This window comes from Danaus plexippus, chromosome 2, assembly GCF_018135715.1.
Source record: "Danaus plexippus chromosome 2, MEX_DaPlex, whole genome shotgun sequence".
NCBI classification, from domain to species: domain Eukaryota; kingdom Metazoa; phylum Arthropoda; class Insecta; order Lepidoptera; family Nymphalidae; genus Danaus; species Danaus plexippus.
Window position 1 is genome coordinate 6,437,456 of NC_083537.1, and position 19,626 is coordinate 6,457,081.

The following is a 19,626-nucleotide window of genomic DNA, read 5'->3' on the forward strand; positions in this document are numbered from 1 at the left end:
AAATGTAAAAAAATAACTATTTTCCTATGATGCTTATTATCTTTCTCTTTAAGTATGTTCATGTAAGTCAAATTTCATAGATTTTTTTTATTTAGTTTGTTTCAAATGATACTGAAAGACATTTTTATATGAAAGCTTTCTGTTTACTTATTGTTTTCTTTTCTTAATATGTTCAACATTTCTGAAACAAATATAATTTTTCATTTAATCTTTAAAAATATGTTTCTCATATACTTAACATAAGTCAAGGTTTATAAATAGCTCACGTTATAGTTATAAAAGAGTAGAATTTTAATTTTTACAAAACCCTGCTTAATTTTTTACAAGCAAGTCTATTGAAGCTATTTTATTGATTGGTTCAAAACTATACCATTCATTTTAAATTTATCCGATTTGACAGATGTTCGAAAACTGATTAATTATTAATCTGATTACGTCATCTCTTGTGAGTAACATTTTTATAAACATCACTTCTATTGTCAAAAGGAAAATTCCATTCAGCGTGATAAGGAATCGTTGTTTTCGTTGAGAGTTCAGGTCTACGTTGTTAAAACAACAAGCTAATTCAATATTTTCAACGCGATGCTCAAAAGATCACCTGAAACGAGTTTTGTTAAACATATTTAGAAACGGTTCCTTGCATATTGTTCATTGTTGGCAGACAAGGCCACCCTCGTCAAAGTCACGCCTCATTGACCCGTCCGAATATCGACTGAGAGCCAATTTATATCATATGAATCTTGGATGTTGATGGTGCTGGAGAGTAAACTTATTGATGTTAGTACACTTATTTTCCTTTTGGGTTCGATAGCTGTTATATTATTATGATTGTTATGACATTTCATAAACACAGTTCGAAATTCAATGATTTGAAAATGTTTAATAGATTAAACATACACAATTTGATAAGTAAATTTGTTTATAATACTCTCGATTTCAAATAATCTTTATAATTTAATATTTTAAATTGAAATAAAAACATAAACAAAGGAATCAGTTCAGTCTCATAAGTAAATATTCATTTGTTTTTTAAACTAAAGTAATATTTTTGTCGAATTTTGTTTTATGAGTCTTTTTTTCCTAAGGTTTAAGAATTAAGGATTACAAGTGTTCATAAATACTTAAATTGCATAAAGACATACTTCAATGAAGAGTCAAAACAGACGAGTATATTCAATACCAAATCCATAATCTGCTAACTTCTTAGAAATATTGAAACAATGACAGCCTTTTTGAAATATGTCAAATATATATTGTGATAAATAAAATTTTATAATGCAACATTTTCAACATTAAAATACAAAAATATTGAAAATTATCGGTATAACATTAAAAACCGATGTTTAAAATTATTATTATGACGGTGTCACATAATAAAATCGTGGCTGGTGTTGTTATCGCCAGCAGCGGAAGATTGTTTTACTTGGAGTCTTGCCATAACGACGTAAGGAAGTACAAAGTAAAAATACATTTTGCATGCCACTTAACAGTAAATACAATATATCATAGAGCCAGACAGTGCTGTGTAAAACTCTTTGAACTATGGTCGCACTTTTGTCATTTTCAAATTAATGTTTTTTTTTTAAGAAAGAAAATACTTTAAGTGCCTACATTTACACAATGTACAACAGTTTTTATGTCCACTTGCTGTTAATTTCGACAAACAAATTTGTTTCACAATTTGAAAACAACTTAATTTTTCTCATTCTTTTAACATTTATACAAGCAACGTGTTCAAATTAAGTGTCAGTCGAACGGAAGATGTTTATTCAGTTAGTGAAATGAACTATCATTGATAATAATTATCAATTTCCAATGAACAGAAACATATTAACATTTTTCATTGTATATTACGTACAATTGTAACGTTGTAAATAATTAATTATTTTATTATACAAATATATTTTTTTTATATAAAATTTCAGTGACTTCTATATGAATAGCCAAAAAAAAGTTACTTTTGTCTAATAATGAGATCTAAGATTCACATCTCGTCCTCCCGTGATCACGGTTGCTGAAAAGTAACCGAAACGTCGGGATTATGTAGTTTCTTTTTTAATAATAAATCCGCGTAGTTTATCCGAAAAATATTAGTTTCATTTACTTTAGTCATCTTTTGAAACTATACGATTTCTAAGAAATTTACAACATTATAAAACTATGATTTTTGAAAATCGAATATATGGAAACGATTATCATTGGTTTGGAAATCTAATAATTACTTATAATTATTACAAAATTTTTATTCATTTAATGTCGGTGGACAGAAGAATAACGGAAAAAAAATTTACTATCTGTATTCAAATGATAAAAGAAATCAAAATAATTTTATATAATATATGACCTGTGAAATCCGATATTTCTAATGCAAAAAAATAAAATCCATTATGTGGCCTGGTTTCAACGAATCAATAGTTTAAGATAATCACTGAGGGCGATATAATATCATGAGATCTAAAACTTTCGCGAGTATTAATATACAATGTTGAAGTAATTAAAACAGCGATGTCTTTTTATTATCCGTGTTTGTGTTAATGAGTTGCTCTAATGATGACGTCAGACATTATTACTAAGCCGGTACGTGATAGCTGATAAACCTCTTGTGTGGTGAACGTGGAACTATGCCGAGATTGTGGAGATTACTTTAACATATACTATTAAAGTTGAAAGTTTAAAAGTTAAAATTATAATCATAAAATTTCATCTCATCCGTCGCCCACATCTTTATATTAAAAATCACTAAAAAAAATCTAGTCATGGAAAAATATCTCATATCTGTCTATCCACACTAGATTTAGTTTTATAAGTTAATATTATAAGTTAATATTTGACATGGTACTTAATGGAAGAAACATTGTTATGTAAAGTTTAGTACACACAGTCATAACTTTGTTATACAATTCGATTATAATTATTATAAGGATGAACTTGTTGGGCCGTGCTGATGCAGTCTGAGCTAAGCTAAAGTTACTCTGTATCTGCACGTGAGCGAATTGCTTAAACCCAGTGCGCTCGTGCACTCGTTCGAATTCCCGCGCCGTAGCCTTATTTCCGACTTTAATAGAGCTTTGTTCGATGACGTTGCTATACAAAATGTAGAAATTGCTCTCTTATTTTTTCCTTTTAGGATTTTCTTAATTGAAATTCGTATAGATTCGCTCTATGTTTCCGAATATGTACTATGACGTAACCATTATAACTATTTTCTCTTAAAATTCTTAATTAATGTTAATTATTTGACTCTATCATTATCAAGTAAGAAATGAGAGATTGATAATCATGAGCTAGAAAGTCGTTGAAACTGTTATACTTTTTTGATTTATATAATGAAATATTTGTTAGGTTGTTACACAATGTTGAGAAAGTTGTTAAGAGATGTAAGTGTTGCGTTGTGATGCGGAGGGATAGCGACGGCATCAGCGTCGTCGGAGCACCGTCGTCGTCGGAGGCGTGCCCCGGCGGGCCAATGGGGCGCCCCCGCACGCCGCCCCGCCCGCGATCCAACACCCAGCTCGCCAGTAGGTTTGTGTCCTTTTGGCTGACCGCATGACTCCGTATCTCGCTTCGTCGCCGTACTTGTTGTAACTCGAACGGCACGCGCTTCACGAGCTTGCGCCAGGGACTAGTGAACTAGTTAAGGAGCTAACTTGCGTGCGCTGTGAGGAGACGGTGTGGAGACGCTGCCAGGTACTGTGTCCACGCTGCCGTCCCGCGCCCTTCCCGCGCCACACCGCCACACCGCCTCGCCGCCACCAAGGCGACAGACACGCGCTCCTTATCAATGACTCATCGTATGCCAAAATTCACCCCCTGTTCCCTGTCTGGTAACCTTGATCATGGGCAAAGTTATAATATGTCATTGTACTCTGGCGTTGGATTCACTCATAGCTGTTGACATATTGTACCTTTTAAAATAAATCATTATTATTCCGACACATATTCGTCACCACATTAAAGTTCCCGAACCCTCATACGACACTAGGTACCAGATGTAGAGCAAGCTATGACATATATAATTTCCTACATATGACACGTAAAAACAAAAGAACAAATTTAGCAATAAATATTCAATAACTAAATTTACTAACTAAATTAAATTACACTAACGGCGTCATATATGTAAGTGTATTGAAAAAGACGAGTAAATGTCAAATGACAAAAATACCTTTGCAATATATGTATAAACATGTACGGTTTGGAACAAGCGGGATGTCCAAAGATATTTATAAATCGAACCCAATATTTCAAAAAGCTAAAGTCAACGAATGCGAAGTTTGCCAGAATTGATCAAACTGTACTCTATGAGAGTTCACTCCAGGCACAGAAAATCAATGCTATTTGAGCCTAAAAAAATATCATAGAGATATAGGATTTTCGAAATAAGTATAACAATTTCTGTTTCATCGCCTCGGAACACGGCCAGACAAATTAAAGAACATTTTTCCGAGCTCTCACTTCCACTTAAAGCCTTCGCGAGCCCCATAAAACTTAACTACACGCCGTAACCGCGACTAATTATTAGGGTGGGTTTACATAACGTATTTATGAGCTTGAGATTTAACGCGAACCGCGCTCTCGGGTGGTCTGTTATCGTGCTATTAAAAAGTTGTACTCTGAGGAACACTAAATAACATAATATGAACCTTTATTGCTTATTCGACGTTTTGCTAATGTGCAAAATGCTAATTTATGTTATTTATGATGGTAAAAGTTGTAAACTCTTTGCAGGGATGATAAAAATAATAATACGAATAAAACTTAAATACCACTGTGTCGCAATATTTTTGATTTCACATAACATGGAATTTTGAACTAATTAAAAATATATAAATGACACAATCAAGTAGGCTGTGAATTGAATGTCATCAAATATATGATAGAGGTAATACAACAGTTAAAACGATACCGTCTCATAAAATGTATATTGATCTTTAAGCTAAAACAAGCTAAACTAGGATGTAAAATGAAAAACGTAGCGCGGTTTAAAGTTTTCCAGCAATATTAAAGTAGCAAAATTTGATATAGGACTAATATAAAGGATCCAAGTTACACGCGGGCCGGTGAGATTGCTCTACGGGACGGCTACACGACGCCACTTTCAAACTTCAGATGTTTACACACCGCTCCGACTATCATCTCGCTAATTTCTGTATTTACGACAGTTCCTTTGATACTTAATAAGAAAAACTTTCTTATCTCCCTTAATAAACTTCACCGACGAGATTAGACACGTGATGTCTATGAAGATATCTATTTTTATTCGATGAATATTATTTCTTGGATGAAGAAAATTTTTCAGCAGGATGAATACGATAAAAATTTCTCAGCTAATTTGATTCGTTGAAGATAACGAGTTCCGTACACGAACGATCTAATTGGGCCAAGCAGATTGTGCCGTACCTATATTAACATTTCCTATAAATCTTCGCTATGACGATGATTAGGTATTGTTTAGTTTATATCTAATTGTTATAACTGTGAATGTCTTATTATCACATATAATGGCTATTTTTAGAAATAATCTAAATTCCGTATTTCTAGTAACTAGGACGGCGCCAGTCTGTCTGGCTGATCTCCATATCTGGCAAATAAGCTAATTTCTGTGAAATATAGAGCCGATAGCCTTTATGGTACGTTTTGTTAGATCATTCATGAGTTATCTTTTATTCACGGCAAATGGCTTTCTTGGAGAATAGATTACAATTCTTTTGTGCAAGTAAGTGGTATATTTATAAGAATGATACATCATACAGTATGTAATAGCACATATGTAACTTTAATTTTTAAAGCAGATTTAACTTAACAATTATTCTTTCTACTAAGTTAAAATAGAAAAATAGAAAAATAGAAAAACTAATACTTGATCCGTAAAGAGCAAAGATCTGAAGGTTTTAATGAAATTCCTGTCGAGACATGTTAAAAATAAAATAAAGTGATGAAAATAGATAACAATTAAATAAATTATTCCTACTGGTGGCCTCGACCCGACGTAGACTCGGCAATTAATGACTATTTATAACTGTATGTGTAATAAAATAGCAAATAAAAACTAGTGCTTTCACAATTTGAATGTTGTAATGATGATTTAATATCGCATTAGTCTGAGTACTTAAAGAAACTTGTGATTGAAATACAAGTGGTAAATGGTTTTTAATTGTTTAAAATAAATATAATATTTTAGTTGTGACATAAAAATTAAATCATGTTAAAATTATCTTACTTATAATTAACTGATTATTTTGGGCCTGAAACTATGTTCGTGGCCTCGAATTTATTAACTATTCAGAGTTTAATCCCATTTTGACAAAGCAATATATAAGTAGAGTCGGGTATTCGAAGGTTTTCTTAAATATTTCGTTATAAGCCTAATTTACTTTGGTTAAGTTTGGGGTCAGTAGTCGCTACTAATTTAGCTAAAATAATCTCATGAATAGTTTAATTCGCTTAAGTACCGATATTTCTCAGCGAGGTTACATAAAAACTCTAATGTGTTAAACGATATTAAGGATTTACATTTCTGACCACAGGCAAATAGAGTGTTTGTCTCTTGTTTTTATGAGAAAATAAAATAAATGTCCACTCATTATGATTACATAGAATATAACGCTCTTTCGCAGTTTTAGCAAGCGATCAATATCGTGACTTATATAAATCGGGGTTAGGTGAATGGAAAATTGTCGATTTGTTTTCTTTCAGAGTCGATTGACGGCGACAAAAAGCATTTTTATTTACAAGCCAAGCTGGCACGTCAGCTAATGGACGAACGATGCTCTGCAGACCGGTTTATCACGATCACAATAAATCGAGACTTAAGCGAGAACACCCCATTCTTACACTCGACGGTTTGGACAATGACCATAGTCCTGAGATAGTCTAGTATTTGATAAGGTACACGAGCGCTGAATTAATAAACCGTATTATAATTAATATAACACAAATATTATCACTGATTATAATTAAATGCCTGAAATAATATAAAACATTAATTCAATCATATCATCGGAAAATAATTGAGACAAAAAATTAAAGAGTATGTAAATTAAAGCAAAATAAGAGCTCCAAGTACAAAATTTTAATTAAGGAGAGAAGAGCGAAATAGCTCCTCATAGCAGCTATGCGCGGCACAATTCCCACGTGCATGCGATCTATTTCAATCTTTCCACATTAATAGAATTTTAATTTCAATTTCACACACAACGGCGCACGCGGATTACGACACCGCTTTAGAGTCGAGTCGAGTGAATTTTTCCGATCGGCCCGACAACTCTAGCGTGGAAATTTTGATGGGCCATTATTACACAGTCCGTTTGAAGCATATTGTACTCCATATTCCTTATTACAAATGGATGTTATGTTGCGATTTAACGTTCATGCATACGTTGAACGTAATGGGGGGAGACGCGCTTAGATCTTTCTAGTTAGTACGCCAACTCCTTGACGTTCTCAGGTCATCAAATGTCACTTCAACAACTACCTATACAGCAAAGCCGTAACTCTGTTAAGCTAACATCACGATAACGACACGCGACACGTTACGTTCGCTGCATCCGGGATAATGGCTTTCAAACTCACCTGGAAACGCGTTCAGCCCGTTTTATATTTCATAGCTCTGCTCTGCTGTAGCCACTGCATCCAATTAACTTCAGTTGTCCGCTGCACCGTTTGTAATGCGCGGTGAAATATCGAGGGCTTGATGAGTGCCGCCTGCCATGCCACTGCGCTCTCACTTTGTCTTTATGACCTCATGTTAGCTTACTATTATTCAATGAATTATGCAATACACTGACCAACCAATTAATAAAGCGTGGTACATGTTGGTATTTCCATTACGCAGCAGTAGTAGACGATGAATAATTACTCAGTAACCATTATCTATATTTATCATAAAGTACACGAAAATTTTTAATATTAAAAAAAAAATCAACAAATAAAAGTAAGAAAGCCGAGTGTTATGGCTTTGCTATCGGAAAAATCTAACCAATTGTGCGAATGGAAAAATATCTGTAGCAAACATATAATAATGAATGAAATATTGTTATTTTATAAATATGTCTTTGTTGATATTGCTTACGACTTTTGTTAGTGATATTTCTTCATTGTCTATAATGTAAATTAGATAGGAAGGAACGGGGCGAGATAAAAATACATAACATTCACATACGAAATAGAATTTTCTTTATCGTTGAAGAATTTCAGTTTTGTGATCTGTAGTGAATATCTAGTTGCAATGCCATCAATCTGTAAGTGAATCTCCAGCGAGCACGACACAGCTGCAACTGATATCACCTGACGATGTCGTTTGTATCCGTCCGACTAGGATTAGGCCTCGATGCAAATCGATGAAATAAACTCACGCATGCTGATTCACATCAATATGCTATATGGCCAATATGGCACTAAGGCGAATTGCTTTTGGCATTGATGTCCAACCTGTATTACAACAGGGATGTTATGTAATTATAACTTAATTATCACCTCTGTACTATTTTATATAATATTCTAATCCGTGTTTCCAATACAAAGTATACATAACTTGTACATGAATTCAAAATCTATCAGACATAGTGGTTTTGTGATAGGGTACATTGTACAAAGGTTGATTATAGAGTAATCGGTAAAGTTTATTTCCCTAAGAGATTTCCGAACATCGTCAACCATGTCCGAATCTTAAGCTTGATGATCCAATTCTATCAAAGTTTCCCTTTGTCTCAGAATTGAAAGCGGATTGAAGTCGTATGACGATCCATCTGGCGTATTCCTATATTTCTGAGTTTATAGTTCTGGTTGAAGGATAATCTTAAACCAAAGAAATTGTCTTCATTAATTTTAAAAGAAATATTTAAAATTAGTATAAAAAATACTTCGCCGATTTCAATTTTAAGTTTTCATTAAGGAGCAAACTTGAATCATACACAGGGCGGAAATCATTTCTTTGAAATATAAAATTCTTGAAACTGCTATTGCATCGCTTTAAACGCGTACTCTAAAAATATATTCACAATATTGAAAACATAATATATACCTAACAAGGTAAGCGCATCAAAGGCTCAATGTACATATTTTGTTTGCACGAGCGTGTACACAGACCGCGGGACGTTAAAGTTTCCGCAAGTATCCAACGAAAAATATCCTAGCGGGAACATTTTTCATAAAGCCTCTACATACTTGATACGTAATTTATGGAGACAGCGCCCGCAGCAGCCGCTCTTTGAATGTTGATTAGAAAATCTTCAACAAAGTAGCTTTCCGAATCAAACGTGACTTATTCTATATTTTCTTATAAGTGCAAATAAATATTTAATTTCCCTAACCAATTTTAAGAAAATTTGTTTCATAAATGGCTTTAATATTTTTGAGAGGCAGGATTTCATAATGTTCTTAAGATTATAAGTATACGGGACATTTTACTGTCAACTTACATTATCTTGTGAGATTTTTAAACTTTTTTAATATAAAATAAGTACGTAAGTTAAAATAAACGGGTAGAATTATTTATAACGAAATATTAAAGTAATGCAATATTAAATATCTTTATAGTTTAATAAAAAAAAACATAATGAAATTATTTATTAAAAAACATAATTAAATCGATAGTGTCGTAATCAAGTAAATAAAAGGTAAATAAAATGGTTTTTTTTTTCCAGTTTCAAAGTAAACTTAATGATTTCTTGAATAAAATTTGATTTAAAATAATATCTCGCCTGCATTTTGATTTCATTCTCAATTATAAAGGTAAAACTTCTGAGCGTGCCGTAACATACATAGTTTTGGTTCGGTTAGCACGTAAGACTCATTGTTTTCGCATACGTCATCATTTATCTGTGAGCTAAGTTCACTTTGTGAAGGTTAAATAACTATAATTCATTGAGTTAGATAACATTTACTATGTTAGGAAATTACATCAAAATAAAAAAATACACACACGTAAACGACGTGGAAATTATAAAAGTGAATAATTTGTTATAAGTTTTAACATATTGAATCTGAAAGCCTTTTTAAAAGACATCCGTTTATGTTTAGAGTATTCACATAAAAACAATAAAGACTACAGAATAGTTTGTTATTATACATTCAAATATATTTGAATATTTTACAATCTAATCAGTTAAATAAAAAATGCTGAGGCGAGTTGATGTTCACGCAAAAAGAAACCTTTCTGTCTTTTTAATCTTTATAATAATTATTGGACTCACCAAATTCAAATTCGCTTTTAAAATATTATATTTAGAGCATTTTTATACGACACAAAATAAAATATTCATTTTATTTCTGACGTTCTGTTCTGCATACACTCTGAACTTTTTTAAAGCTAATATTTATTCCACATAAAAATCATAATGTCAACTTAAAAAAAATGTGTTTGCAAAGTAATGTTATCTTTTCAACATTCGTATGAAATATCCCGTTACTATTTGTGAGTTATTCATATAGCTTTATATCGAAATGAGTGTTAACGGGAAAACTAAGAAGAGATTTAAGCAGTCTTTGCGTTCAATTGTCTATAGTAAAGTATTTTTTTATTTAATGAAAAATTTTAAGGTTTGTAGACTTGACAGTTTTTCATTCTTTCTTTTCATGGAAGTGGAAAATGGAAAACTTTTAATTAGCGGTTTTTTAAAATGCCTTCGAATTAAATTATTTCAGATATATTAATTTAGTAAAATATATTACTAGTGCCAAGAAAATTTACAACATACGTTATACCTATGTGCATATAAAAAAAATGTGGTTAAAAAATAAATCACTGAAAAAGCAAATAGGTTTATAAAAAAAATACTCTTCATTACTGTAGCAAAAATGATTATTTCTTTTTGTCAATTTCACAAGTGTAACATTATAATATTTTATATAAATATCTAAAAGGAAAATATGAAACAGATTTTAGGATTTTTTATTATTAAATATACCTTTCCGACTTAAACTCCGCTATATTTGTTAACATTTTTTTTATCCAGATGTTTCATTTTGTTCAAAGGTAATAAATTTTATTGACCTTTTTTATATTACCATCGGTTTCGTTTTTCTGTCTTTGTATTAATAATTAAAGTATATGTTCTATTTTTTTTTTTCACTTATTTCTACAGGTCTATAGTAAAGCCTAAACAAACATATATTTGAGATCTAAGATTTTCGCGAGTTTTATTCATTTAAACATATATTTCCTCAGAAATATATTTTAACTTTCTATAAATTTTTCATTTTTTCGTTTATTTGGGAACCATTTTACGGAAGGAACACTATAATTAAAATGTATTGTAATCAAATAATTATATTGATCTATGTCTCTCATCTAAATAACTAGTGTTATAATCATGTATGAAGCTAACAAGGTTTATAAACACCTAAAAATTCAATAAAATCAACAATTTCATACCCAATAAAAGTAAATTATAATCGGTTTTAAAGAGAAAAATAGTGACATCCATTTGCTTCAGGCTTCTGCAGATATTTTTTGTTTTAGTTTCATTGTGCCATAAAAGAAATAAAAAAATGGTCATGTATGAAACAAAGAATAAATACAAATATAGGTGATAAAATTTCACATATTTGTTTTAATAAACAGTGACAAAATAAATTGAATATGGAACGATTGCATTTTATTATCTGTATCATTACTTTTTCATTGCAGAACAATGTGTCAAATACAAGATAATCAAATTTAAAGTCACCTGTGTGTTTTTTTTTATTATTTTCTGCATATAAGCATATATGTATAACAAATCATTTTACACGTAACAGCCATTGACGTATGTTTATATTTTACATCATATTTATAATCTGTTAAATTGTAACCGCAGACAGTTTCACTGATGATAATCGTTTATCAACACCGAAATAAACATAGTAAAATTTTATGGTTGAAATTACGTAACGGCAATTTTACGTATAAAGGTTTCCACGCACATTAAAACTGTCTCATTAGTGTCAAGTCGTCCTTTAAAACTGAAATGTAAAAACCCGAAGTAGTGTAATTTACAATATAAGTTGAATAAACATAAAAAGTGTAGTGTAGTTGAATAAACATATGAAGTGAAATTGCTTAAAAAACTTCAGTTGTATTTATAATTTAATATTGCATAAGTAATTTTTATGTTGTAGTCTTTGTCTTGGTAAAAATGGAATAATAAATCAATATTTTGTCTTGTCTTTGTTACGACTTCAATAGTATAGAACGGATTTTTATGTTAATCTATAATACATAATCCGAATATAATATTAAATACTTCAAAAGATACTGTACTTGCGAGGCAAGAAAAAATCTATTCAACTTGTGTTCTGTAATTGTGTAGACCTTCATTAATGAAAATAAGGCATATCTTTCTACCATACAGAATGATCATAAATGGCAAAAAGATTCGTTCATTTTAAAGATCTTTGTCTAATTTCATTACAGAAGCTTCACTAATTAAAACGGAGATTAATTAGTATAGCACGACTCGGCCTTTGCTCTCTTCTGATTTGTGTTCTGTCGATCTTCGCTCACTCATCACGAATAATAGCGCTCATTATTCTAATAGAGAAAGATTTTTTATTTGTCCCTTATGGATGACATTGTTCGTACATTTATGATACGGAAAAAATTTGCTCCGTTTTCTATGGTATTAATTGTGATAAATCAATTCACTTTCATGTTGTGAACACAAATGTTTATAATTTGCATGTATTAAATAAATTACAGAGATATATCAATAAGCAGTAATATTTGATTTATGATTAAAGTTATCATGTTTGTATATATTTACAATCAGATGACAGAGATGTGTGCATCTTAGTGTAAGCTAAAGTAATTATTCCGCTGTGAGCAGCCAGTTCACGGGGATTACGAACCGCGGCATATGTTTATCACGCTCTGAAACGATTGTTTTCGCATCATATACCAAATACACGAGCAACATAGATAATAGCGAGCCCGTTCACCTAAAAATATCCAATATATTTTGTGGAGAACGTAAATATTTTCATCCCGACAGCACCGTGGTCAGAGGATCCAATTAATTAAAGGCCAAGCGGTACTTACAAAAATGGCTTTTGTTTGAGACAATTTCTTCTTTGTTTATCGTCGATATTCCATCAATAAAGTTACAATGACAGCTTATATGTTAAATGTTGAGGAATATCCTATATCCTTTATAAAATTGGCATCTTAATTCCTTATTATAAAGATGATGTGTTGACTAAGATTATATCATACTTAATTTAAAGCAAACCGCTTATAAATCTTGTTTTATTATTACTTGTTTGCAGTCACCCAGCTTGTAGGTTAACTTACTCATTTATCTGCCTATATCTTATTTATATCTAAAAGTAAATAAATGTGTGAATGAGTTGTGTGTCATAATGTCATTCGTAGGTTTGCTAAGTGATATTTGTTAGCCGATACTCTTTTTTTCTGTGACGTTCGTGTTTGTATAGGCTCGCAATATTTGCGAGGCGTCGTCGGCGCCGACCGATGACTCCCCCGCTCAACCACTAATCATATTTTATGGTGGCCGCTTAACTTCCCCATTCGATTTGGATTAAGGTGCTTACGAAAAATGCTCGTTAAAAATTTTTAATAGCAATGTCTAGACTCAGTTTCAAATTACGACACTAAAAATTTATATTTTATCTTCATTATATTATAATAGTTCAATTAATGATTATAAAATCTTAAAAAATGTTGTTACTATTTAGTTCTTGCTTACAAACGTCATAAACCCCTCATAACAAGATGCATCATTGCACGCATTTGTAATAATGGAAATGTAATCGGGTAAATTAGCTCGATATTCCAAAAGCAGAGACCACATATCCGCAAAGGACGGTTGCACAAGTAATATGAATTTCTAATTGTTTCATGGCAATGGCGGACAATTTACGTTTGATTTGTGAGTGTGCTCTGACGTCACGGGGCTTGTCATGCGTCACGTGACTGATAGCTTTAATATAGTCCCCGTTGATTATCAAGCGGAGCGGAAACGCCAAACGATAAGCTAGATTTAATACCACGGCTCATCGCGGCTCGCCCTACCACATTGTTCTTACATTAGTACAAGCCTCGGAAGACTGGTTTTACAATTTTGGTAGGTACATTACACCGTTCGCTAACATTAGAAAATTAATTTTGCTAGATATAGTACATTTGAGTGTTGATAAATTATTAATTACACAGAACCGTTTTAAACGCACGTCACTTAATCTGCTAAATTTTCAATAAACGTTTTAGGTATGCGTAGGTCGACAACAACATTATGTCGGGAATAATCAAGCTGGAGGATAGCATTCTAATGAATGATATTGGTCCTCCTGTGGGATTACAAGTTAATCCTCTTGAAAGGGACGCGAGTCCGTTATGACGGAAGAGGGGTGAGAGGGGGGGGCTTTAGTCTGGTAATAAAATTCTTACGTCAACGGACAACATGAATGGGCGCCTACGTGCTATAACGCTGTTTGTTATTTTAATCCTTCTTATAGCTTAAAATTTACACTTCATTCTTTATGAATATTAAAAAGAATTCTCTCGCAATGAACTTTTACAAAAATACTGTTTCGAAACTATAGGTTTATCAATTAAAAAACAAACTGTAGAGCAACGTATACAAAAAAATATATTATTATTTTTTATCCCTTAATGCTTGTATATTAATAATTTGAATGCTTCTACGTTTCGAAATACATGTTGTACATTGAGATTTTCATTTCAATAATGTTCCTATTTATCCGCTTGTTCCGGAAAATCGACAATTCCTAAGAAGTCGACATCGTCAAGAGTTGGCATGCCGCCAAATGTTGAAGAAATTGAAATATTTTACTTTATTAAAACTATAATATTTCGTTTCGTTTATCAACCGTAAATTTTTCAAGAAAAAATATTCATACCCTTTGTTTTGTTTTAAAGGAACATTTACGTTCTCCATATATAAATAAAAAAATACCGTAATAAATATATAATCTTGTATTTTTATATTACCTATTGTAAAAACCCTATATATTGCTGTAACATTCAAAGTACTTAACGTAATCCTATTACTACCTTTAAGTTTTTTTAATTCACACTTATATTATAAATTTTGCCCAGTTTGAAAATTAAATCTATCGGGAAGAAAAATATATTTTAAATGTTTCCAATAATATTTTTACTTACATAGAAACTTGGTCGTAGTGAATCCTATCAAATCAAACTATCAAGTCGGTACAAAGTTGGTTAAGAGTGTCATCCATTATACTGTCTTCATAGAAGAGTTTCTGAGAGACCAACTCTAGACGAGAGTTCATAAAACTTATATGAAGCCTTACCTTTGGTTTTACGAGTATAAGTTGTTTTGTTAAGAAATTATTTTAAAATTGCTGTTTCATATAGTTAAAATCCCGGAACCTATTACCAGAAATCTACCATAAAACAAAAAGGGTTTCATTATTATAATAATAAAAGTTTAACATTATTTTATAACGGCTCATATATTAAAATATTTTACAACATATTGACATAAAATTTCTAGTCGTATTGGAGTTCTTTCAGAGTATTTAATAGGTTTTCTGTTTTACGCCCTATTAGAGTTACTTACCCGACCAGCAAATAAATATCAATCAAACGAAACCAATAAACACGGCGAGGAGCTGATTCTTTATCCGGGGATCTTTGCAGCATTCTAGTAATGATATTACTTAAACCATAAAAAACCGATGTAATAGTTGACACAGCTAAAAGCTTTTGAGGTCGTGGGATATAAAAAGAAAACAATATTACTGTGGTTCGGGAGGCCCATTAATATACATTTGGTCGGTGAACGCGAGGGTAGCATTACCATCGCAAATTCAATTTGATAATAAATTTAACTTCACTTATATCATTTAATTAAGTCTCATATTATCGATTTTTTTTTAATGAATAACCAACCAATTGTTTTCGGTGAAATTGGTATTTGATGTAGACAAATAATAATTGACCCTTTCCTTTAAGTTATACTTCATTTTGGTGAAGTATTTTATAGAATGCACTACGATTTTATGCATATACATAATAACAATAAGGATGTAAAATTTATTTACTTTCTTGCCTATCAAAGCTATCACAATACTCAGTTAATTAGTCGTAATACCAGTGTTTTACCAAGCGCGCAAACAGAATCCCCCTTAATTGTAATGAAGGCAACCAATTCTGCAGCCTGTACCGAAATGCTCTTTCATTTTGCTAAGGCAGAGGGCGTAGCAATACGCCAGTCAGTTTGCCAAAAACAAGCTCAATAACGGCCTCGCAAACAGTACAAATGATGCGTTAGTGACAAACAATGTAATGCCATCTTTCTCACTCCTTACGACAATGAGAAGGAACAGGGTTAGTTGACGAACTTAACAGAAAACAAGACAGGTTATTATGTCCCTACAAGCCCCGAAGACGCTGAAGCCTCGAATATTTTCCACACGTCCACGTTTATTCACTAGAGACTAGAAACGAAAATTAGTTACTGAAGATTTTTTGTTTTTGTTAGATAACATTGCGTGATTTTCATTGTTAGGGGATAACAAACACCACCTTCGAAATTGAGTTACGCTCTTTGAATATTAAAGAGGTTTCACACTCGGCTCCAACGACACTTGCGATAATGTTCTCGATCCTGGGTCAAAGTTTCATATTGCCCGAAAACTAGCTGGGATAGAAGTGTAAATTTAATAATAATCTACAGCGCTGCATATTAAAAGTTGAGACCGAATATATACAACGCGCAATAACAAACGTAAAAATATTACAAAGTTGAGTTAACAATACCCCTCTGAACGTAGTTGTGTATACATAACGGCGGTAATGTTATCCTCAGTCGCATATTTTGGAGCAGAGCGTTGTTAGCGCGTTGTGGCTTTGTATTCTTTTGCTTAATTTTTGCTGGATTAATTTGTCTGGGTATTCAAATTGCAAATTGTGAGATAAAAGGATGACCTTTTTACGTTTTAGCCCAAATCCTAATTTTAAATTATACAGGAATCGGGCAGTGATATTTTAATTTGTTGTTGGTAGATGTTATTCTTTCTTTTACATTATTTGAATAGTCCGCTGGAGGATTAATATATAAATATATTTTTCTGTTATAAAGATCTCATTATTATATATCTAAAAGGCAAGGCAACTTTTCTTTCCGTGGCTTTCACTATACATACAATGTTTTTTTGTAATTGAATACGAAATTATTAAACAAAAATCCTCCTGAGAAATATATGTTTAGTTTAGTTTAGACGTATAATTTTTCCAGATACTATCCTCAAAACTACATAGACGATGAAAATCAATCCACTTATTTGTGCTATACGAAGCAACCAACAAACAAGTCTGATATATATTGTCGTCCAATATCAACAGAAGGAACAATTAAATGAGATTATTTTTCAACTTAATAAGCATATAGTACTTCAATATTCTTTATTGCTTTTAATTTGAGTATGATGATCAAATTTTTCATGTAATGCACTTTAATAGACTAGATAAAAATATTTATTTTTAATTATTTTTTTACCAGACACTAATAACACTATTCGTATCAGATTCTTATTTACTCAGCCCTATTTTACATTCAATCACATTTGGGTGTCGATGAATACAAACATTTACAATTTTAATAGAATAAAACCTCTGTTAAATCTTACGGTTACATATAGTGCACCCTTGTATCTTGTATTGTATACAGTTTCCCCTCTCTATGAAGAAGTCATAAATCACGTGGATGTAAATCTGTAGCATCCTGGGGCGGATGACTGACACGCCATTATCGCGTCTCGGGCATCGGCCTATGACTTTGCCCACTTTTGCCCACTTGCGAAACTTTTGCACTTTGCCAATAGTTTTATTGTCCTAGCTTACATACTTTTATCATTCTATTTTCCCGTCTAGTTTTATGGTTTTAGTTTTCTATAAGAATAAACCATTATAAATTCCGATTTTTCGATAACGCCCATAGTTTGGATCCTGTTTTATTTATGTAGCAAAGTTTTTAAAGTTCGCTTTGTTTGTTTTCCATTTTCTTAATACCAAGTTTATACAGATATTGTTTAAAGCGTTACGGAAATCTCTGATAAAGTTCAAGTTATAATCGAAAGGATTCTGTTGTTTTTAACGTTAATATACAAACTTATTTACGATACTATTTTTAAATAACATTTTGGAATACCTTTTGAAGTATAGTTTTTATTACTTAAGCCTAACTTTTGGTATTTCTATGCATTTGAAATTGCCCATGCATTAAGGGTAGTATACACATATATTCTTTAACCGTCTAGATGCATATTCCAAGCTGAAGAGCAGAAAATGACAATCCATTTCCATAAACCGGGGTACTACATCAACATTTATCTTTTAAAATAATGGAACGTCACCAGAATCAAGCCGATTTTTGTTTGGGAAATGTTACTTGTAATAAGCCAACAGTCAACGCTCTTTGTTTTTGAGAGCTGGATACAGCTATCTGTCATGTCGCGCTGAGTTTCATCTGTTAGTCTCCAATGGCCTTTATTATGATATTATTTTAAATTACATATATGGAGGAAACATCGGTTTCCATCTTCAATTATTAATCTATCTCATCTAATGTATATATTATTAAAATGTTTAGTACAACGAAGATTTTTTTTAATAATATAATATTTTAAAATTAAGGTTTTCATGATTATTTAGAAACAATTTTGCTTAGACTATTTCTATCTTGTATTATCTATATATGATTAAAGTAACTTTTAACCGCGACTTTACATTAAAAAAATTTAAGGATGCTTTTACACCATATGAAATAGGTATATAGAAAATAAAAAAAAACTTCGAAATTAATATAATAATTTCTTCTCATTTGCAGGTAACGCAGTCGCTCTATAATCCTCCAAAGGTAATTCTATTAGCATAATCTATACAGATACGCTTTGTCTTCCACATTTCTCTAATATAACTATCTGCTTATAAGCTGATTATAATGTAATTGCTATATGCAACCCGTCAATGGCGAGCCAATAACATGCCTTCGCCTAATTATTGTTATTATTATCCTTTATGGTTATTAACAGATATTAATGGTTATACAACAAATGAATGATTGCATCTAATAGAATGATTTGAGTTAGTTATTTACAAGTGATGTATGTACATTTAACAATAATATATTATTGTAGTACAGGATTATTTATTGCCATATTATTATTTTGTGTTATTGTTGTAAAGCTATAACAATTTACTTGCTCCAGCATTAATAAAAATATTCGCTTGATAATTTAGAGACAAAAACTGCATTAAAATTCAACAATAAATAAATACTGCAGAAATCCTTTCCTCCGTTGGACAGCGACATAAACGAGTTACGTCTTATTCGTTTAAATTTAAAACTTAGGAATTCACTTCTTAACAAGTACCGTTCAAAAGTTTAAGAAATTTTACCTAATTAGATTTTCGTGGTCTCCTTGAAATCTGTTTTCTCAACAGCCTTTCACCTTTGTAACTAAGTTATTACTCGGCACTTATTTCATCAGTAATGAACGCATTCGCCTTGGTTAATGTAAGATCAATCAACGTTATCTCAGAACTTTAATTTTAAACAACTATGACGTCTTTGATCATTATTCAAGGAGGACTGAAACTTTTCTTTTTGATTATTATTTTATTTACCTCTGCCAAGT

General features: G+C 31.5%; 1 protein-coding gene across 2 annotated transcripts in view; it reads left to right on the plus strand.

Moving 5' to 3' along the window:
- Positions 1-3,545: 3,545 nt before the first annotated feature.
- LOC116779516 (protein muscleblind) overlaps positions 3,546-19,626 on the plus strand; it is a 171,580-nt gene continuing 155,499 nt past the window's right edge. Inside the window, exons 1-2 of one of the 2 annotated variants that reach the window (XM_061522870.1) lie at positions 3,547-3,687; positions 18,816-18,845. The gene's annotated coding sequence lies outside the window, so the exon portion shown is untranslated. Of the gene's footprint in view, positions 3,688-18,815; positions 18,846-19,626 lie in introns of both variants that reach the window. The other variant, XM_061522876.1, reaches the window with a different exon arrangement.